The sequence below is a fragment of the Culex quinquefasciatus genome, chromosome 3 (assembly GCF_015732765.1).
Source record: "Culex quinquefasciatus strain JHB chromosome 3, VPISU_Cqui_1.0_pri_paternal, whole genome shotgun sequence".
Taxonomy (NCBI): Eukaryota; Metazoa; Arthropoda; class Insecta; order Diptera; family Culicidae; genus Culex; species Culex quinquefasciatus.
The window spans coordinates 110,998,280-111,021,907 of NC_051863.1; the positions used below are offsets into that span (position 1 = coordinate 110,998,280).

General features: G+C 34.7%; 1 protein-coding gene across 2 annotated transcripts in view; it reads left to right on the forward strand.

Annotated features, from left to right (window-relative positions):
* LOC6043689 (CUGBP Elav-like family member 4) overlaps window positions 1-23,628 on the forward strand; it is a 1,125,149-nt gene that overhangs the window by 639,546 nt on the left and 461,975 nt on the right. The window lies entirely within an intron of this gene.

Sequence of the window (23,628 nt, forward strand, 5' to 3'; positions counted from 1 at the left end):
GGTCATTGTTTTTAAAAATCGAAAAACTGCAAGAATTTCGCTCAAATCAAACTTTCGGTGGCTATATCTTGAAAACGGAGCCCTTTATCAAAAAATCTGTAATGTAGGTACTTTTCGATTGCAAATTCAATTTTGCATTAAAAAACAATGTAAAACTTGTTATTGCATGAAATTTCGATTTTTTCCAAAAATCACTATTTTTTCAAAAAATTATAACTCGGCGGCAGATTTTTTGACCAAGTTTCTCTATAGCTCAAAAGTTGCAGATTTTTGTCCCCTAAAACATATCAAAAAATCACGAAAATCAAAAAATCAAATTTTGGGAAATTGAGTTTTAGTGAAAAAAAAGTTGATAAAAAAATCTGCAATTTTTTTTCCGTGTACCTATTTTTTTCTCAAAAGTCCTCAACAATACCTACAACTTTGCTGAAGATACCAAATTGATCAGATAATTCACTCAAAAGTTGCAGCTGTTTGAATATTTACATACCATTTTTGTATGGACAGCTGCCAAAATTGTATGGAGACTTGTATGGGTGAACCAATGACGCAAAAAAGCTTATTTGGTCATAGGGAAGGCCCCCACAAAGTTTGAGTCAAATAAAAAAATACAAAAAATAAAAATGGTCGAAATCGGCCGATTTCGTAGAGAGTTGCTCTTTTATTAAATGATTTATGTATTTTTTAGGAGAGACATACCATCCTGCATTTTTCGTGAGTCTTTTTGTAACATTTTGGACCTCAATAATTTTGAACGAATAAAACATCGTGATATCACCTTCAAATTTAACTTTTAAACATAAAAATCTCATAGAGTTGGCGTGTATTTTTATTTCAGTGTATGTTTTTTTCAGAAAGCCAATTTCCTACAAGTTTGTCGTTACCATTTTTGATACGATGCAACGGCTTCGAGATACAGTAATTTTTAAATTGCAGAATACAAAAATATTTAAATAACTTACGTCCTTCTCAGATAATATTTGGGTTCATATACACAAAAATGGCTTATATAGGCCTAGGATAACATGTCTACAAAGTTTCATTGAAATCGGAAAGGGTCGGGTACAAAAGTACCAGTAAAATTTCTGATTTTTTGCTGGAACTGCTCCATACTTAAACCACAATACACGATTGCCAGAACCACTATGGAGTGTAACTGGTAACCTGGAACCGTTTCTCGGATACCCGATGAAAGGGCCATCTTGACTCTTTTACGTATAAAAAAAATCATGAAATTGAAAAACATGTCAATCTATGGTCATGCCGTTGTTCTCTGGCCCATTCTGGCCATTCTAGAACCGATTACCGGAGACCCCTTGGGGAAACGTCCGAAATATGTGGGAAACTCTATCATCCGACATTTCAAACTTCAAAGATCATGAAACTTCATGATAATCTATGGTCATGCTGATGATCCCTGTCCCATTCTGGCCACTTTGGAATTGATTACCGCTGGCCATTTGGGACACTTCTGGAAAGTGAGAGAAATCCTATCCGGTTTTCCAGGTCGGCTGTCATTTGAGACTAAGAGAACTGGATTAGGTCAAAAACTGGATTTTTTTGCGATTTTCAAAGTTTTGGGTCGAAAAGGACCCCAATAACTTATGTGTGATTTTTTTTTATACCAAGAGAAGTTTATGAGTGCGGAGCTGAAGTGGTTTGAACAAGCACGACAAATTTTACTTTAAAATCATTCACGACTACATTACAAACAAATGTACCATGATTTCTGCATCGACTCTAATTAATCGACCACTCATATCCACACGATTTCACATATGGGACCGATTTCCCCGACAAGATCAGCCCCGAAGGAATGTTTGCCAACGCCAGAAGCGTCGATGGCGCGGCCCCGGTCGGTGTCGTCGTCTGGCAGACGCCTTGTTATCGCTCGCTTGAAATAATTTTCCATCGTAAAATATCAATAATTTTACACAATCTTGAACATTTCCACCTACCCTACCCCAACATTCCTATCCTCATCCTCCACCTTGCATACTTTGTGATGAAAATTGTTCGAAACTGTTGCACGGAGCCGCTTTCATTCAAGCTCCTCTCGACGACGCGCGTTGTTCGGCAGAGCATAATATCCGACGACGATACGCGATTCTTTCACGTTTTCAACCTCGTGAACGTTGTTGGGCAGAGCATTTTGAACCCACCACCACCACCACCCGTTGCGTTGTCTCTGCTGCATGTTTTTCATTAGGAGCCCACCCACCACCCCCAGATTTTCCCGGTCTAGTATTATAATGAAGAAATATAATCCGTATTTATCGTGTCGTGTAATTCTTTCAGTGTTCCATATCTTGGGCTGGGGTGTGTTTACACAAAATCTCACACCCATACCAGCCGCACTTTGTATGTGTGTGTGGGTGTGTGTGTGATACATGAAACGAACGTGATGCTCGCAAGATTGCAACCGGATTTTAAGACTCTGCCTGGAAAATGGATTTAAAAGCGAACGACATTTTCCGCAAAGAAGACACACAAAGTTGCGCGATCCAGACCAGACTGTGCAATTCCCCAAACACCCAGAACCCACGATGCGCCGGAAAATGAGACGATTTTGCATGTAATCAGAGTGCGGTATGTCTTTCTGGGACGAATCTGCAGCAAGAAACTCACCTGGGACTGCAGGTTCGAGGAATGCCTGCTTAATGAGTTACCATACCGAAAGAAGTGTTGAGACTTGCTCTTGTTGAGACAATCTCTTAGGTATTACATTTAGTGAGAGTCAAAAACCTTAAAGAAGAATGAGAGTAGAGTTAAATTTAGATTTAAATGTTTAAATTTAAATCCTTAACTCTTTTTTAAGATCAAACTTGCATTTGATTTAGAAGAAAGTGTCTGACTTGATAAAAGTGTGAACTTTTTCAAATCATTGCATGCATTAAATAATAATCATTTTCAACATAAACTTTTTAAGCGCGTCATATAAATTAAAGAAAAACACATTTCAACTCCACAATTTATCACTGTAATTTTATTTACCCAAAAACTCCAACATCCACGGCACTGCAAAAATAGTCCTTCAATCAATTTTAATGCCTATCTAGATCATCTCTACAATTCTTTCTAGCCACCCTCCTCTCCTCCGATCGTGTAAAAAGGCACATTTCACAAACACCGGAAAATCTTTGGCAAAGGAAAAACGACCGACAAAGAAAAACAACTTTTTATTTTCCCTTTCTACTTTTACTCCTACAAAAAAAGCAACCCACTAGTTTGCTGTTTACGTATGTGTGTGCGTCTGTCCCCTAACGTACAAGGGCAGGCCGAAAGTCAATTTCAGCATAAACTACGCTCATTCATCTTCCGGAAATTTATTGCACCTAATGCTTCTCGGGAGACCATTTAGCTTTTGCGACTTTTTTTTCTCTTCTTTTCCTGCCGGCAACCTGCCAGTCTCACCCGGGTTTCACCTTTTACGATAATGCCAGGTCACATGGTGAGCACACGCACTTCGGTACAGGGAAAACCAGGTGAACTTGGCCAGTTGCTCTGAGATGGTGAGGAAATTCGCCAAGGGTCCCATCAGTTTGTGTTTGTTACCGCCGTGCTTTTTTCGGGGGTGAAATTTTCTCTAGGAGAACTGAAAATAAGAATTAACGTTTTTACGTATTCCACTAGAAGACCATCCATAAACCACGTGGACACTTTTTTGGGAATCTCGAACCCCCCCCCCCCTTCGTGGACAAATGTCCATACAAAAAAAACTTTTTTGTATTGAGCGTGGACATTCGCCATACCCCCCCCCCCCTAAAGTGTCCACGTGGTTTATGGATGGTCCCTAGCTAAAAACAATTCAAAGGAAATTTAAAGAAAATTTAAAAGAATTTAAAAAATAATTAAAGGAATTTTAAAAGAAATTAAAAAAATTAAAAGAATTTTAAAAGAATTTTAAAAGAATTTTAAAAGAATTTTAAAAGAATTTTAAAAGAACTTTAAAAGAATTTAAAAAATTTTTAAAAGAATTTAAAAGAATTTTAAAAGAATTTTAAAAGAATTTTCAAAGAATTTTAAAAGAATTTTAAAAGAATTTTAAAAGAATTTTAAAAGAATTTTAAAAGAATTTTAAAAGAATTTTAAAGGAATTTTAAAGGAATTTTAAAAGAATTTTAAATGAATTTTAAAAGAATTTTAAAAGAATTTTAAAAGAATTTTAAAAGAATCTTAAAAGAATTTTAAAAGAATTTTAAAAGAATTTTAAAATAATTTAAAAATAATTTCAAAAGAATTTAAAAAGAATTTTAAGAGAATTAAAAAAAATTAAAAGAATTCTAAAAGAATTTTTTAAAAATTTAAAAACTATTTGAAAGGAATTTTATAATAACTTTAAAAGAATTTTAAAAGAATTTTAGAAGAATTCTAAAAGAATTTTGAAAGAATTTTAAAACAATTTTAAAAGAATTTTGAAAGAATTTTAAAAGAATATTGAAAGAATTTTTAAAGAATTTTGAAAGAATTGTAAAAGCATTTTAAAAGAATTTTATTAGAATTTTAAAAGAATTTCAAAAGAATTTTTAAAAAATTTGAAAGAATTCTAAAGTATTTTAAAAGAATTTCAAAAGAATTTTAAAATTAATTTAAAAGAATTTTAAAATTAATTTAAAAGAATTTTAAAAGTATTTTAAAAGAATTTTAAAAGTATTTTAAACGAAATTTAAAAGAATATTAAAAGAATTTTAAAACAATTTTAAAAGAATTTTAAAACAATTTTAAAAGAATTTTAAAACAATTTTTAAAGTATTTCAAAACATTTTTAAAAGAATTTTAAAAGAATTTTAAAAGAATTTTAAAAGAATTTTAAAAGAATTTTAAAAGAATTTTAAAAGAATTTTAAAAGAATTTTAAAAGAATTTTAAAAGAATTTTAAAACAATTTTAAAAGAATTTTAAAAGAATTTTAAAAGAATTTTAAAAGAATTTTAAAAGAATTTTACAACAATTTTAAAACAATTTTAAAAGAATTTTAAAAGAATTTTTAAAGAATTTTTAAAGAATTTTAAAAGAATTTTAAAAGAATTTAAAAAGAATTTTAAAAGAATTTTAAAAGAATTTTAATAGAATTTTTAAAGAATTTTAAAAGAATTTTAAAAGAATTTTAATGGAATTTTAAAAGATTTTTTTGCAATTCCGTCGTGAAACTATTTACTTTTCCTGTCATTTTTGAATGACGAAATAGCCTACTTTTTTGTACCAAAAATAACAGAATCGAATAGCAAAACTTTTCAAAATAAATGCTGAAAAGTTCTACTTTTCAGCACTCAAATGGGTACTGAAAAGTTGAGCTTTTCACCACCTGTTTTGAAAAGTAACACTTTTCATTTTTTTTTTGATTTAAACAATTTATTGACAAAATACATGAAAATTTGACAAAAAATTCTCTCAGTGTGTGTTTTTTGGAATTGCAAAAAATGTTGTATGGAACTCGTTGCAAAACTTGATTTTTTCAGCACTCTTCGTATTTATTCAACTCGGTGAACCTCGCTGGATAAATGTACGACTCGTGCTGAAAAAATCCTCTTTTTGCAACTTGTTGCATAAACTACTATTAAAAGAATTTTAAAAGAATTTTAAAAGGATTTTAAAAGAATTTTAAAAGAATTTAAAAAAGAATTTTTAAAGAATTTTAAAAGATTTTTAAAAGTATTTTAAAAGATTTCTAAAATAATTTTAAAAGAATTTTAAAACAATTTTTAAAGAATTTTAAAAGAATCTTAAAAGAATTTTAAAAGAATTTTAATAGAATTTTAAAAGAATTTTAAAAGAATTTTAATAGAATTTTAAAAGAATTTTAAAAGAATTTTAAAAGAATTTGAAAATAATTTTAAAAGAATTTTAAAAGAATTTTAAAAGAATTTTAAAAGAATTTTGAAGATTTTTGAAAGAATTTTAAAATAATTTTAAAATAATTTTAAAAGAAATTTAAAAGAATTTTAAAAGAATTCTTTTTAAATTCTTTTAAAATTCTTTTAGCATTCTTTTAAAATTCTTTTACAATTCTTTTAAAATTCTTTTAAACTTCTTTTATAATTCTTTTGAAATTCCTTTAATTTTTTTTAATTCTTTTAAAATTCTTCCTTATTATTTCTAAATTCTTTTAAAGTTCATTAAAAACTCTATTAAAATTCTTTTATTTTTTTTTATTCACCTTATAGTTTTTTGATAATTTTCATTTTTTTTTGTAAAATTTTTGTTGCTTAAAATAAATTTGTGTCGTTTTGGTCAGGCTTTCCGTGCGCAAAACTCAACTTAACTATCCAAAGAAATTGCTGCACAAAACTGCCAGAAAGACCGTGACCAAAACTGCTCTTCACCCCTTTCCTCGTTTTTCTGTGCAATACAACCTGTTTTCCCGAAATTGTGCCCGGTAATATGCCATACTGGCTATTATACTGCTGCTGGCTGGCCATAATGTTTCACTTTTGATCAAGGGAATTTGCGTGATAAGTCGGCAACCTGTTGCTATTTTCGTTTGCCATAACCAACCGGAGCCCTCTTTAACCCTTTCACCTTCTCGTTTGTTGGCTGGCTCGTGTGCCACGTGCAAATTGTCCGTTCTTGGCAAAGTTTAGTGTGTGTCGAGCAGAGGAAATGGCACTTTAGCACTCCCTTTTTCTTTAGTTTGGCCCTTGGAACAAAGGTGTTAATGGTTATGTAATGAATATTGTAAGTACGTTCTCCCTTAGGGGGGTGGAGGAAATTCTGAAGATTTCATGAGAGTGGAATTCTAGCAGGGGCAAATCTTTATTTGGATTAATTGTATTCAGGGAGGAATACAACAAAATGGTTATTGTTTAACTGTTTTTTTGATGGTGTTCTAGTTCAAGATTTATTGAAATTTGCTAAGTACAATTTGTGGCATTTCTAATCACCAAGAATTAACATTTAATTGCCATCTCAAATAAACTTTTAAATCAAACAATCCGCTTAGACACAAATGCCAACAATGTTCTCCCCGGTTGATTCCAAAACCGCCCTCCCTGTCGCAATCATTTGCTCCAAAAATACCCCGAAATGCAAATGAAAGGTTCAATTAAACTCGGCGCTCCTAATTTCACGCTGCCAAACAAAAACCGTCAATTATAATTTTTCTCCTCAATCAAACTCCCCCCGCCTTTCCAACCACCTCCACTGAGCCTTTCTTTCCACTTTTTCAGCATCCAAAAACTTTGCATTCAAAACGCCCATCATTGGCAGACAACATTTTTGTTTTTTTTTTTTTTTTTTTTTCTCAGAGGGAAAATCCTTGATGAGGATAAGGTTGAGAGAGGGGAAGTGGGTGGGAAAAATTAACACCTCTCGCGAGAGAGATGGTCACCCCACAAGCAATCAGCCGTTTATTTGTGTGGGATTTATGGTAGGCAATCCTTTGATCGTTCAAAATGTGAGCACTTGAAATTCTTTGGTTTTGGTGTCTGTTTTTGTAGAGCAAATTCAGGTTTTTTTAAAGGTCCTTTAAACTTTTGTCTTCCATATGTTTATAGAACCTTCAAAAAAAAAACTCTAGAAATTTTCATGTATTCTTTTTGAGCTGCTATTTTTCTACAGAAATTTGAACTTCTCTGTTTTTCGTTATTGTCTAAAAACATTTTATTTTTTTGTATTTTTCACATTTATTTCTGATCCTAAATGATACAAAGCTTTAAAACTGCAACAAAGTGTGTCAAAAATTAAACTGGGATATACTAACAATTGAAGAGCATACCTATGTTGAAAAAAATTAGGGGATACTATTTAAAACAGGGAAATAGTTGACTCAATCAAATTAATATGTTTAGCAATTAATTGTTAAATCACATACAACAAGTAAGTTAATGAAAACCAAAAACTGCTTTTAAATTAAAGAGTTTGCTTATTCAATACTGTTTGGGGATTCAAAATCGCGTTAAAATAAAAAAAAATGAAATGGCTTACATTTCTTTTTATTAAAGAGAACTATGCGGCTCTTGTTTTCGTTTTTGTTTCGTTTAGTTTTTTTTTTAATACATAATTTTACTTAGTTTATTTCAAGATTTATTCCCTCACTACTTCGAAAATATCCTAAAAATAAGGGAAAAAATAATACTTGAATTTTGATTGAAAAATTTCGTGACGTTGCAACGCCGGAATAAATCATCATATTTTTTTTAATTCAATGTAAAAACACATTTTAATTTTGTTGTACACAGCAAAAAAACCGATGGTAAAATCGCATGCAAAAGCATGCACATCACCTTCTTCAAAATAAACACTTATTGAGCAATTCCAGCCCAAAACAAGAATTTTTTAGGTACTTTTTTCTCGTGTTTGAAATATTTTTGTATTTCGTAATTTAAATATTGCTGTATCTCGAAGCCGTTGCATCGTATCAAAAAGTGGTCAAAATTAGAATATGTAACGCCTCTTGTCCTCTAACTATCCCACATCTATAAGCTATTTCGAAGGTTATTTTTGCAATTTTTTTCCTTCTCTGTCCAATTCGTTCTCCTTAGTAAGTAAAACTCTCTCTCCATTAAGAACAAATCAGCTGTTGAAAGGTAGTCCATATCTCAGCTCAGGATAACAATTGCACCAATGTATTTGTTAAAGCAACCAAATAAATGAAATGAAATGAAAAAAGTGGTTAAAGACAAACTTGTTGGAAATTTGACGGGCTTTCCGAAAAAAAACACTGAAAGAAAAAAACAATTCACTTTTATGAGATTTTTTGATTTTCAAGTTTTTTCAAGTTTTTTAAAACTCAAATTTGTAGGTGAGCCCACGATTTTTTTTTCGTTCAATTTTTTTTTTAAATAGCCTTAGATGTTATAAAAAGACTCACGAAAAATGCAGGATGGAGCAACTCACCTAAAAAAATACAAAAATCATTTGCTGAAACAGTTTTTTTTTGAAAAGTGCTCTAAACGTCAAAATTTTCAAAGATTGAATACGGGAATCGATTTTCCAGACAATTTTACATAAAAGTCTCCATATTGACCATTGCCCTAAGTCCAATCCTTGTGAAGTTACAGTGGTTTTAAAAATAAAAATGTTGAAAAAAATTGTTTTTTGACGGCTTTTGGCAATTTCTATTTGACCGACTTGATTTTTCAGTCTCGAAAATATTTTTAGATTTTTTAGATTCACTGGACTAGCGCCTTAGCCCACTTGGCCATCAGACCGATGATAAGCTGTAAGGATAAACGCATATATGAGCTTGACATTTCGGTCAAGTAGGTTTCCCATACTGATAGGCTACATATTTCAGGGCGTAAAATTACATAAAATTACATAAAATAATGCAATATTTGTTTTACACCCAACACTTTTACACGCAGCTGAATTACTACCTTTTTAGCTGTGTAGGTTTTGAGTTTTGGGACTTTCCATCTAAAATAGACATAAACATTTAGGATAAAAAAATCATAAATTAATTGATATATTGAAGATTTTAGGCAGTAGCATAACTCTTTTAATTGAATGAAATCATTGTATGATCCTTTTGGCTTCAAATTTTTTTAATGTTGGGCTTGATATCAGAATTTTTTGTTTGCTTTTGCACATGAGTCCATTCATTGTCAAAGACTTTTCTGAACAAACACCTTATAAAATCGATTTTTTTATTTCGCCGATTTTTTTGATCTTAATGTTATTAAAAAAAAAACCTTTTCCAAAATAGACTTCTAGTTTTTTTTATGTTAAAAAGTATTAAAATAAAATTTTAAGTCTTGGTTAAATTCAATATATTTTTTTAAAAAGCAAAGTACACAGAAACAATTTTTTTTTTAACTTTTATCGAAAAAAAATATTTTCGCAAAAAAAATAAAAATACATCGAAAAATTGCTACAGTTCCAAATGTTTTCAATTTAGACAAAGCATGTTAAAAATTAAAATCAAAACAGGTATTAAAAAATATAATTCTTAAATAGGTTTCTGGTTTTGTCTGATAAATCCTGATTTCATTTATAATTTTGTTCGGTGAATGGTACAACATGAAGAAGATAATACAGAAAGTTGGTGCATAATGTGCTTCATGGAAAAATGAAACAAAGGATTTAAAAAAAAATATTTCCTAGTGGAAATTTGATGCAACAAGCAATAACACGGTTTACATTTGATACAGCCAAACTAACCAATTTTTTGCCTTTCTTACTAAAGAAAGGTATAGATTTTACTTTATGGCTGGACGTCATTTTCATCTTCGTAAATAAGACGATTCAGCATAAATTTTGATCAGAAAAATCGCTAAAAAATCACACTGCATTGATTTTCGACGTTTTGCCGCCAAGTCGATATGTTGCCAAGTTGAGCTTCGAATACTGGCGCGAGAATGCTGGCGCATATATTTTGTGGCTCGAGATATACTCGTTTGTAGTGGATTATGTTTCGATGTTTCCTTCAACATGTAAGTTATCGTAGCTTTTCGGTTTCTTTTGCTCTGTCCGTTTTTTGAATAACTGTTCAATGTTTATGCAAAAACTTTTGTGACATAGGACATTCATCCGGCTACAATCAATTTGTTTCCCGTGTGCTCCTAAAATCGCCTTTAAGTAGGCTTCAGTTTGTCGTGATTTCGTAAGTTTATTTAACAGAGTTCATTGGATTCCAATAGGAGCTTTCTAAGCTTTATATCGTTTTCAAAATATTCAATGCTCGCGACGCCAATGGCTATCTTCCTAAGGTACTTACGATTCAGTGTGTAGTGGTGCGGTTGTAAAAATAGTTATCTCTCACTTTCGTAGATGCTGAATGGCAAGCTTCCCTGCACTGTGCGGCACACGCGGTTAACTTGTTCCTCGGTTTTGCTTTGCGCCTGCTTTGTTCGGTTGTTGGGCTCGTACCGAAACTAGAAAACCTAAACCGCGGTGTGCGTCGTCACTGGCGCATGGGAAGCTTGCTATGCTCGTGTTTGTCATAAACGCTTGTTTTAATAAGAATTTGTTCGATTAAAAATGTTCTTTTGGTGAAAATTGCGTTTTCAATTTCATTTGAAAACACATCATTTATAATACTTTGCTTTCATCATAAGATTTTTTGTATCATATCACTTTCTTTTGTGCTGACGTCATTAATGAACAGAGTTGATGTTATGAATATCTACCTTTGTTATATTCTTTAGTAAGAAAGGCTCTATCTTACCCCAGGTGGGATTAAATCGGATTATTTATAAGAAAATGATTAAATGAGTTAAAGTTTTTATGTTTGTTGTGGGTCAGTACCACATCAAGAGTAGAGTTTAAAGTCTCAAATTGTGACTCAAGAATACGTACTCTAAACCAGTAAACCATACGGTAGTGAAAAGATAAAATGGTTCCTCACTAGTCGTTTTAAAATTATGATTGTTTAAGCATTTGGTTGTTTTGTTTTTGAAATTTATATTCTCAACTAAACAATAGGAAACTTCGTTTCTTCTAACGGAATATAAGTAATTGCAAAATGGCATAAAAAATTACTCAAAGACATCTCTCCTTTTATGATTCTGTAGACCTGACAAAAATAGTTGTACTCTTAAAAACATAGCTATTGAACAAAAATAGATGAAAACAAATAAAATAAATATAAAAAAAGGAATTTAAAAAAAAATCTCAGGTCACCGAAATTCAACGAGTGCAAACGTCGTTCCACCCAAGTTCAGTAAAAAAAACTCGCCGAAGGTGTCACTTCCAAGAAACATAAACTTCTTGGTGAGGACTTTTTTACGACACCATTCGCCGCAAGAAGACGCGCTTCACCAACGCAGTGGAAAATCACCTCCAGCAGGTGTGCCGCTGGCTTCCCACGGTCGTGGTTTTCCCGCCCTCCCAACCCTTCCCACCCACAAGCAGAGTGCATGCAATTTCGTGCTCTTTTGCACTTTTGCACTCTCTCTCTCTCTCTGGTGCGACAAAAAGCATTTCCGAGAAAGTGTGATTTTCCCTCTTTTTTAAGAGTTTTAATTTAAATTATGAGAAATTTGCAGCACTCGCTCGCCTCGCCTCGCCTCTTTCACCTACTTTCCTCAAAGAAAAAGATGGATGAAAGGCTTACCCTCCGGGGGGGTTGAATCTCAAAGGGGAAAATTTGCCTCAGAAGGACAGAAGGAAGTGAGGGAAACTCGCGACACAAAAGAATTTTTAATTAATTAGCTTGAATAATTCGCTGGGGGATGAGCGACGGGTGGGAGAAATCCGGCCAAAAACCAGGTCCAGAATTGCTCCGGGAGGTGTGCAAATGACTGCAAAGAGGTGACTGGTGGCAATTGTTTTCTTAAGGTAAAGTGTAAAGGTTACTCGCGGAGGTGTGAAGTTCACAAAGAAGCCGCCGTTGACTGAAGAGGTGACAAAGTAATGCAACGTTAAATTTAGTCTTTGTCTTTGTTGTGGATCAGAAGTCTTGAAAATAGTTAAAAATAAGCAAGTATTATATATTTTTGCTATGATTTTTGAAAAAAATAAGAGTTTAGGATTTCATAGAATTTATTTCAAAATAATGTTCTCGAATGTTTTAAAATAAAAGCCTTTCCTCAGTGAACCAATTAAAAATTCTTGAAGATTATGTACAATAATTTCCAGCAAGTCCTAAAAATACGAAGAAACTCAAACATTTGTAAATGACATTATAAGTAGCTCAATGCTACGCAATTCACACAAATTGACAATTAACTCGCACACCCTCGGAGGACAACAAAGCTCAAAAGAGCACGTATTGTGTGCGATAAATCACTGAAGCAAACCTAAAAAAGTTTGTTATTTTTTTCCTTGCGGGGACTTTCGAAAGTCGCCCCCACACCAAAAGTCCTCGCCAGAACATCTGGAGCTATTGTAAGAAATTAATAGGATCAACTTTTGGCGCCTTTTGTTTAGTTTTGGGCGCACGCCGCCGCACGTCACCACTCCGGCCCACTTTTCCAAAGAGCTTTTCCAGCAAAGGTTTACGCAAAAACGCACTTTTCCCCCCATGCACACACACACAAATGATGCTCCATCAAAATGGGTTCCGAATCCGATTGTGGGCTGTGGGAGGGGAAACGACCTCAAAGTTATGGAAAAGAGGCGAAAGTTTCTATTGTTTGCTCGCGATATTTTCTCCCGCCCCGCTCACGTCACATCTGGTGGTCCTCTTCAACCCTTTTGAATGAAAATGGTGGGAGTTATGGGTGGGGGGGGGGGGGGGTGTGGCAAACAGATAAGGGAATACTTTTTAATATTGTTTTAATTGCCCCTCAACAACGCATGGCTCATAAATTTTCTTTCGCGCAATCAGTTCTTTCACACTTGAGTCTTTCGTTAAGTTAATGGTGAGGGTGGGGGCCGGGAGCTCTATTTTGGGGAATTGTTTTACTGCGAAAGATATGATTTAACAAAAGAGAGGGGTGTTAAAAATTCATTACTGTTTCGATCATTAAGCGTGACAAGCTTGCCATATTAGGGCATGTGGCCTCTGAGAGATATTATTTCTTGTTTTAAACCAAATTTGAACATTTGAGTAATATATGGAAAATCAACTAAGCATGAATTAAAACATGAATTATGCAAATTTAGAAATGTGAAAATGCAAGATTTTTCATATTAATTTCCATACAAATTTCATTCGCTTTGCGCCGATGGTGGGCTTAACCAATCGCTCCGAAATTTTGGGAGGTTGTTTGCGACCCTAAAAGGGACCCAAAAAATGTGTTGCTGAAAAAACAATTTTCGATTCCACTTGGGACATTTATGCGAACAAGAGCAGAATAGTTTGTTTAAAAATCTAAATTCTCCAACAATATATTTTTGATTTTTTGGTCTCAACCTTAACAAATCTGAGATAATTTTTTCGAAAAAATATCAAAATTTTAATGACAATAGAAGTGAAATGAAATGTAAACCGATCAAAAAACGAATTCATTGCTGTTTCACAATAATTAAGCATTTAGGCAAGGGTGCCAAAAGAAAATCGAATTCAGGGATACTCCCTGTTTCGCAAAAACTCGATTTTTTTTCGAATTTCCAATGCAAACTTCAACGATAAAAAGCGACCTTTAACCCTAAACCGATTTTGCTCAAAATTGGCACAATAATTTATAGAGGGTGACGATTCTCGAAAATTTGAATTCGAGAGTTGCACTCTCGAATTTCCTGGGAATTCCCGGGAACCAGGAAATTTCTATTATATTGCTTACAGCAAGCATTTTTAAACATCAGAGAGTTTTTTTTATAACATAAATTTACTTTTCAACAAATCGTGTGGTTATCAATTAGTCAAGTGATTTGAAATAATATTGTTAATAAATTACATGCCGTTTTCCAATGTTTATGTTGCCCACCCTTCAATTTTGACCAAAAAATCAAGATGTTACATAATTAAATAGCAAAATTTCATAGGATATACCAGCAATATATAGCAATATAAACGATTGATAATGATTTTACTGATTTAATACCCATTTTCAAAATGATAGAGCTCACTTGAAAATGGTATCTAGGGAAAATTATCATTTGATTGGCTGGTTTAGGATTCAGTCTTTTTTCAGTTCTTTTTTCATCTAACTTACCGACTTCCGAAAAAAAAATTCAAAAAATGTTTTTCAGTTGAAATAAAAACTTTAATTCAGTGTCAACCTTAATTCTAAATATATCAATCTCAGTGCTTGTCTGGTGCTTAATTATAAATTATACACCCAAAACTAGTCGAGAGAATAGTGGTACCATTCACGGACACAGCTCAAGTTTAGAGCTGGGACTTCGGATATCCGGATAATTTACATTTTTTCTATATAAAATCAGATATCATCTTTTCAATCAAACCAAATCAAAAGAGATGTACGAAACTCGTATCAGAACTGATTTTTTTTTTGTTTAAAAACATTTAATGGACCCAAAATACATTACATTACCGGAATAAAAATAAACGGATCGGATTGGTTTTTTGGATAATAGTATTCGATCATTAACCGTGTAACACAAAATTAAAGGTCTTTTGAATACCTGTAAAATTATTCTATTTCGTTATAATGAGGCCCCACAGCCGTAAGACAAAGCTGGCATGTATGAGTTAGTTCATTTTCTAATAGAATTATCAATGCTGTAAGTTATTCGGATATCGGATATAGCTCTACTCAAGATGGGCTAGAGAATTATTCTCTCAAGGTTCATTTGCAAAATAAAGTTTATCCGCAAAAAAAAGTGTCGACTACGGGAATCGAACCACAGACCTTTGAAAAACTAACCTAATGACTAAACTGTCTCGGCATCCACAGCTTAGTGACTAAGGTGAGTTGAGTAGTCGATGTATGACACTTGTTGGAGATTTAATGTTTCAATTATCGCGTGAACACATTTGCTATGATGGTGTGAGTTGGTAGCATTATTCTTTAGATTTTGGCACTGAGCCCTCAATAATTTTGAGGGAACGATTCTCTCGACTCTGAATTTTGGGTGTATTTCTTACGATTTTCTAAAATATATTTTTTGTCTTGCCACTCTTATTTAGGGTCATTTTATTATTCTTTGTGAACAAAATATTGAAAAAAAAAACATTCAAGCTTTTGGCATTCGACTTTTTGTCATTTTGACTACACTTCTTTCGACCTCCTTTAAGACTTTTTCAAAAGGTTCACGTAGAATAATACGTGTTGTAGAGCATCAAATAAAACTCTTCTACAGAAATTTGTATAAAGCTTTGAAATTACAGATATCCCCTAGGGGTCCTTTCTCCGTAAAATCGCCTCGTGAAGTCCACCAGCTAGATCGGTCTTCAGTTGAATTTTTATTTGAAAGGATTTCTGTTTCAAGAAAAGTCAACATAACTTCACATTTGCGTTTATTGCTTCGGCTTTTAAATCAATTTTAATAAATATGACAATGTTTTGAAAATCAGCAAAACAATGGTGTGCTCAATATTTCAACCTTTTTGTCAGAGTTTGTCGTAAAACACGCAAACACATGCAGATGATGAATGAGTTCCACGGGGAGGAGCGAAAAATCGCGCAAACTTTCACGGGTCTTCATCATTTTCAAAATAAAAAGAAAAACTTTTCCTACCCCACAAGGTAAGATGGGCGCGCGTAAGTATAAATATGCAAAAAAGGAAATCGAACTTTCACCGAAAATCCCCCGAGATTTCGATTTTCCAGCAATTTCTCATGTGTCAGAAAAACTTTTCCTGCGGAGGTCTTCGTGGTGGTGGTGCTGTGGCGGAAGTTTCCCATCGAAAAACAACTTGGAAATCCCACATGGCTGCTGCTGCTGCGTGATCCTGCGTGTCGGTTGGATGGTGCATGTTTGTGGAAGCAGCGAAGGAAAAAGTCGCTGAAAGTTTGCAGATAACAATGAGGGATATGCTGCAGGACCGAAAATCTCTCTCTCTCTCTCTGTCTCTCTCTCTCTCTCTCTCTCACTCACCCTCTGCCGACATTTTCTTTGGGTTTATTTTTTTGTGTACACACACACGCCGCACACCCCCAGCACAGGATACGGATGTTTACATCCGTTTTTCTTGCGCACACTCACACACAGTGAAGTCTTTTAATGAAATGTGTGGTAGGTACTAATAAAACAATAAATATTTCTTCTAGCATCCGCCACGAGCGGTCTCTTCTAGCATCGAGGGAAATCTAACCAAATGAGAAAAAGTGTTTTCTGGCGATTAAAGAGGCATTTCTCTGAAGTTCTATTCATCTTTATCAAAGGATTCCGGTTTTCTATTTGTTTCACTGATTTTATTCTGCATCATTTATAATCAAGAATCTCCATCACCCTGCCAAACATTCTCCTCGAGGGTTAGCAGAAAGATATTAAGTTATTTTTAATTATTATTTACACACGCTGTCACTGAACTCATATTTTATTGCTATTTGAAAGTGTATAGATTTGAAAAATTATTTTCATTTCGTACCGATACTCAAAAATTTCCAGCCTGATAACCCAAATTTCTGGAGCAAAATACACAAGCCGTGTAAGGAATAATTACAATTAGGCTACTGCTAAATATAAATAATATTCATTGATTAAACAGATTTTTTGAGCTGGCTATTTTCCCGATTTGTGTGAATAAAATAATATTTTTGAAAATTCTTGAAGGATAAATTTTTGGACAATTTTGCTTTCATTCGCCCAACAATATCAAATATCATGTCTTCCATAAAGTACGTACGTTCTTAGAGGCTATAAGGGGGGCTTCTCATAGGGAGGGAGGGGTGTTTGATTGACCGTGACGTCACGCTTGAGTTTTTCAATGATATTTTTTTAACTGTTCACAATAAAATGTAAAGCTTTTGTTGCCTTCCTAAACTTACTGAGGACAGGCTATAAAATCACTTGAAAAATTAACATCTTCACCTCGTAGACCCACCTTCACGTGTACCTATTGACTTTAAATCAAATTCTGAACAAATGGGAGAAAGTGAGGGACCTTTCCAATGAGCCATACACACTGAAAGATCTGATAACCCTATCAAAAGTTATGAGCACTTAAGTCTTAAGCAGTTCCATTCAACTTAGTGAATCCAAGAAAAATTTTATGAAAGGTATTTGAAAGATCTTTCCGATGGTCTCAACAGATTGACGTTCTGACAATCCTATCAAAAGAAATAAGTAATGAAGTTTAACCCTCTACAATCCAACCCCGCCTCTAGACGGGCTTCGATCTAAAAATCGCAAAAAAAAACTTTTTTCAACCAATTTTTGATCTTTAAAAAGCATTGGCGAGAAAAACTCTTATTTAAAAAAAACTTTAGGGTTGGAAGTTTAACTTGTTTTATGTGAGTTTGCCAATGTTTTTAAAAATGAGCAATTCTCTACCAATTTCGGAAATGGATTTTATTTGTATTTTTTGATTTGGCTCAAACTTTGTGGGGGCCTTCCCTATGACCAAATAAGCTATTCTTTGTCATTGGTTCACTCATACAAGTCTCCAACAAATGCTGTCCATACAAAAATGGTATGTAAATATTCAAACAGCTGTAACTTTTGAGTGAATTTTCTGATCAATTTTTATGTCTTCGGCAAAGTTGTAGGTATTTTTGAGGACTTTTGAGAAAAAAAAATAAGTACACGAAAAAAAAATTGCACATTTTTTAATCAACTTTTTTTTCACTAATACTCAATTTGCCAAAATACGTATTTTTTATTTTCGAGATTTTTTAATATGTTTGAGGGAACAAAAATCCGCAACTTTTCGAAAACTTTTTTTTGAAAATTTAAAATCAAGACTAACATTTTAAAAGGGCAAAACATTGAAAATTACGCCCATTTAAAATGCTAGTCTTGATTTAAAAAATTTCAAAATATTTTTCGAAAAATTTCACGAATGTTTCATGTATTAACATTGAAAATCGGACCATTAGTTGCTGAGATATCGTCCTTAGAAAATGGTGGGTTGTTTTGGTGAGACTCAGAAAACTTCAATTTTCGTGTTTTTTTTTTTTTCAAAGCGGCTCTATCTCAGCAACCCGTGGTCGAATCTTCAATGTCTCTTAGACAATTTTATAGCAAATTTTCTGAACTTTCCTAAAAAAATATTTTTAGAAATGGTCACTCATGGTCACTATTTTTAAAAACTGAAAAACTGCAAATATTTCGCTAAAATCAAACTTTCGGTGGCTATATCTTGAAAACGGAGCCATTTATCAAAAAAATTGTAAAGTACTTTTCGATTGCAAATTCAATTTTGCATAAATAAATAATGTCAAACTTGTTTTTGCATGAATTTTCGTTTTTTCCAAAAATCAATATTTTTTTTTAAATTCATAACTAGGCGGCAGATTTTTTGACCATGTTTCTCTATAACTCAAAAGTTGCGGATTTTTGTCCCCTTAAACATATCAAAAAATCTCGAAAAGGAGTGTATCGTGCAAGCAGTGGGGTGGATTTCCGTCGCGATTTATCTTGCCGATTTCGAAGTGTTTTTGTAGTGCTACGGTCCGGGAAAGTGCATCTATACAATAATTAAGTGGCAGGCTAACCGATTTTTGTGAAAATGACGCGTGTTTCTGTTTTGAAAGTGGTTTTTGGTCCATTTTAAGTTTTTGTTGTCGTGTATCTAAGGAAGAAAAAAGCAGCCAAACGTCATTTCTGGCAGAGAGTTCGCTCTCGGAGAGCGTCACAAGAAGGAGAGTGTGTGTTCGATGAAGTGTTTTGGTTTGCCGATGACGCGACTCGACGTTGCTGTGCGGCGGAGAACAGTTTCCGGTTGGCGGGGGAGTCGGAGTGGCCGTCGCTTACTCTCCAAGGGCAAGGGTTCAGGTTCCTGAGTCGGGAGCAGGTTGAGGGGTGGTGCATGGTGTGAGAAGAGCGGTGACAGCACAAGCTGGTTGCTTGTGTGTGTATTTGTGTGAAGTGCAGATGGATTCTGCTGTTGCTTCATTTTTCGCGAGGTTTTCTGACAGACGTCATTTGAACTTTGAAGTGTAATTTTTGAAAATGGCAAAATCTACACATGCAGACTTTAGATATAACCTGCAGACTTTTTACAAACATTGGGTGAGCCTCAGGGTGAGCTCGTTTTATGGCGAGCTTGGGTTTGTGCGTGGTGGGTAGGGGAAGGAGGGTGGGTGTTGTGCAGGGATGCCAGATACACAGATTTGTCTGTGTTTCACAGACATTTGAGCTCGTGTCAGACATTTTTTGAGGTACACAGACTTTTTAAAAACTTCATTAAATTGTTATTTTGTTAAAATAGCAATCGAAACTTATTTCGTTAGTCTACAAATGCTTAAAAACAAAATTTTTGATAGATTTCTATGACTGTAAATTGATTTATTTTAATTTTAGACAAAGACACAGACATACACAGACTTTTTCACAGACATTTTTAAAAATCATCTGGCATCCCTGGTGTTGTGAGCGTTAAAACTTGTGTAGTGTATTTGTTCGAGCCCCAGAGAAAAAATATTGTGAAACTGATTGAGGCAACATGTGAGAGGAGCAGCGGTCAGTAGGTCGGATGGTGAATACACGGAGCAGTAAGGCCGACGACAAACGGATTTGTGCGGTGCTGCAGTCGTCGGGCGGTGTGGTCTAGAGATCCTTAATAGGGAGACTGGTCGAAGTGAATTTGACGTACCCAAACAGACACGAGTTTGACGTATCCAAACGAGCATTTGCCTTTACGCCCAGCAAAACTTATCAGTGTTGCCAAGCTCAAAACATACGTTGCCAGATCGATTTAGCCAGCTTAGACCAGTCTCCCTATTTAGGGTCTCTAGTGTGGTCGGGTTGCACCTGATTTCGATGCTGCGGCGGCGGAGCAGTCTACAGTCTTCAAGACCCCGGTGAGCTCGTTCTTTGATGACATTTCAAGTGTGTGTGTGTGTGTGTGTGTGTGTGTTTTTTTTTTTTTTTTTTTTTTTTTTTTTACAAGGTCGGAATCTGCTATCAGACACCTGAGAATTAATTTCTCAGGTAGTGTGGGGTTGGGAAAACAAAAGAGTTTTCCCGACCCACTAAACCAGTCCTTGAACGCCGTGCCCTTTTCCCCCCGGGACCACCTTTCGGTATAACTTCGGGGAGGCGTTGCTTTTCTGCACTAGTCTACTTACAGGATCCATGCCGGGTACTAGAACCATTTCCTGTTCCACATACATATGAGTCCATGCGAGGGTTTAACCGCGCCCAAGAATCGCGTTGCTTTTGATCGGCTAGTCATATGCAGCCCTCTCCTTGGACCATCGAGACGTGTACCGATTTGGTAGAGCCAACCGTCATAACGTGCTCTCCTTCACAGCCACACTCGTGGGTTCTCGACTCCTGTGACCATCGAGACGTGTACCGATTTGGTAGAGCCGACCATCATAACGTGCTCTCCTTCACAGCCACACTCGTGGGTTTTCGACTAGGCTTCTAGTCGTTCCTCCTCTGATCGTCTCTCCATTTCCGCTGGAGAGCCGAAGTGATCTGCGTCACTGCTCCGACGACCGCATTCCACTTGGCAATGTCGCCGCACATTCTTTGCACCACATTATCCGGGCTGGTGTCTGCTCCGATAATTGCCAGCATTTCGCTTCGCGCTGTCTCGAAGCGAGGGCAGGCGAACACCACGTGCTCCGGCGTTTCTTCGCACTCGTCGCAATCCGGACAGAGAGGAGACTCTGAATGTCCGAACCTGTGCAGGTACTTCCTGAAGCAGCCATGGCCCGACAGGAACTGTGTGAGGTGGAAGGTGACCTCTCCGTGCCTTCTGCTCACCCACGTGGATACGGACGGGATAAGCCGATGCGTCCATCTGCCTTTCTCCGTGGTGTCCCACTCACGTTGCCGGGACTGGGCCATTCGGCAGAATGACGGTCGGCGGAATGACGTTCGGCAGACAACCAGAAGGCAGAAAAGGTCATTCGGCAGACAAACATTCGGCAGAAAGTACATTCGGCGGAAAAGTACGAATGGCAGAAAAATGTTCGGCAGAAAAGGTCAAATGGCAGACAGGGTCATTTGGCGGAACGTCGATTGGCAGAAAAGCACATAAGGCAGAAAGGTTCATATGGCAGAAAAGTACAGAAGGCAGACAAACAAATGGCAGAAAAGATCATTAAGCAGAATATATCATAAGGCAGAATATTATTTGGCAGACAAAATCATTTTTGTCTAACTTCCTACCAGCAACTTTATCGAGACAGAACCCAGTGAGACAACCTGGACTGAGCTTACGACTTAACCTGTAGGTCCGACGGGGCCAACATTCAATTTCCCGTCCGACGGCAGGCGTGACCAGACAAATCTTTAAAGGGCATAAAATTTCCGATCTTTTGCTGCCCATACATCAATGTTTTCTATAAAACCCACGTTTTTAAATACCTGGGCTTTTTGCCCAGTTTGATCCACTAGAAAAAAAATTACGAAAGTCCATACATTTTTGGCAGATTGCTCAAACGAAACCATAACAACGTTTTTGCTTAAGTATTTAAAAACGTGGGTTTTATAGAAAACCTTGATGTATGGGTATCAAAAGATCGGAAATTGTATGCCCTTTCCAATGCCACAGAGATTGACTTGTGAATCGTGGACCGGTTCGGATGCCGGCGGATTTTCCGACGACGAAATTTCGGGTTTAAACGAAATTCCAACGAAAAATCTATTCTATCGATACAAAGACTCCCAAAACGGTGTTATACCCACAATTAGCAATTCTATGGTAATATATTGACGTTCAGTTAAATTAAATGTTTGCAAAACTAAGTTTAGATAAGTTTTATATAGAATTTCCAGAGTTATTTAAACTTTCATACTAAGTAAGTAGTAAACTTGATATTCAAACCAAATTATTTTGTTAATCAGTCAAGGATGCCTATTTGGAGTTGGGAGACTGGAATTATGGTGATTTATCAACAAATAATTTTATTTATGTTAATTTTTCGAAAGGTGTAGGGGAGAGTGGGGAGACTTGATCCCCTTTTTTTGTATCGCACATAACTCTGCCAATTTCTCACAAAACTATGAACTTTTTGCAAGAATTGAAAGCTTAAACATACAACTATGTTTGGCTAATAAGGGTATTTCATCAGATAAACTCTTCGAATCATGCCAAGCGTTTTAAAAAAATATATTAAACCGCCATTTTCAAAATGTTGGGAGTAATTTGATCCCCTATTCAACATTTTGAAGAAATCTTAAGCAAAATGTTTCTTATTCATCCAATCTTTTAATTTTCTATAAGTTACAGCAATTTCACATTAAACCTGTACGTTTGTTTTCAAAATATAACAAGTTTAGCATGCAAAATATTTAAAAACTTAAAATTTTCTTTTTTAGACCAAAATTGAGCATGTTTACAAAAGCTGGTAATTTTTGTTTACAAAACTTTTGAAAAATGGTTCAAACAGCAGTAAGTTATGTTCAACTATACTGAAGGAAACTATGTACGAAAACCCAGCCCAATTATTTAATCTTGAGGCTGATTCCAGTGACTGTAAAAATGCAGGGATCAAGTCTCCTTAAACGCACTTTAGTGTTTTCTAAACTTATCAAAACAAAGAAAAAAGATCTCTTGGAAGTTTTTTGCAGCACTTTTAGAAAAATGTGTGTAACTCAATCTAAACATTTTTTAATTTTTTTTCTTTGTTTTCTACAATGAGTTTTAGTTGATTTCACACAACTTTCTAGAACAAAGCCAATTGTTTTACCCACATGCTGACGAGATACAGGCTTGGGATCAAGTGTCCCCGGGGATCAAGTCTCCCCACTCTCCCTACAAACTTTTGTTGCACCTTTTTTATTTCTTTTATGGAAATCATCTTTTCATGAGCTTTTATAGCAAAATGTTCGGCATGAGTTTCTGAATAAAACGTAGTACTAGGTTTTGACAAACTTTTAATTGTTTATATGTTTCATCACAAAATGTGTATAGTGCCCAAGGGGTGTAAATATTTTTTTTACATACAGTACTTTCTTTTAATGTGTACCAACATTGACCAAAATATGACATCGGTATTACGTCTACAGCCCGAGTTATTCAACTGTCTCATTATAGACGCACTTGGCAGGAACAATGAGACACTCTACGAAAATCAATTATTTTCTAATAAAATGTCATGTTTTAGTATTGTTCCGTTGCAGGTAACTTGCCTTAATTATTTTAAAACAATTTTACCAACTTGAAACTTAAATTAACAAAAGTTATACCAAAAGTATTAGAATTTTGTAAAATCCATATATTTATACCAAAAACTTTATATTTTTGTTAAATGGAGTTAAAACTCAATAAATTTGC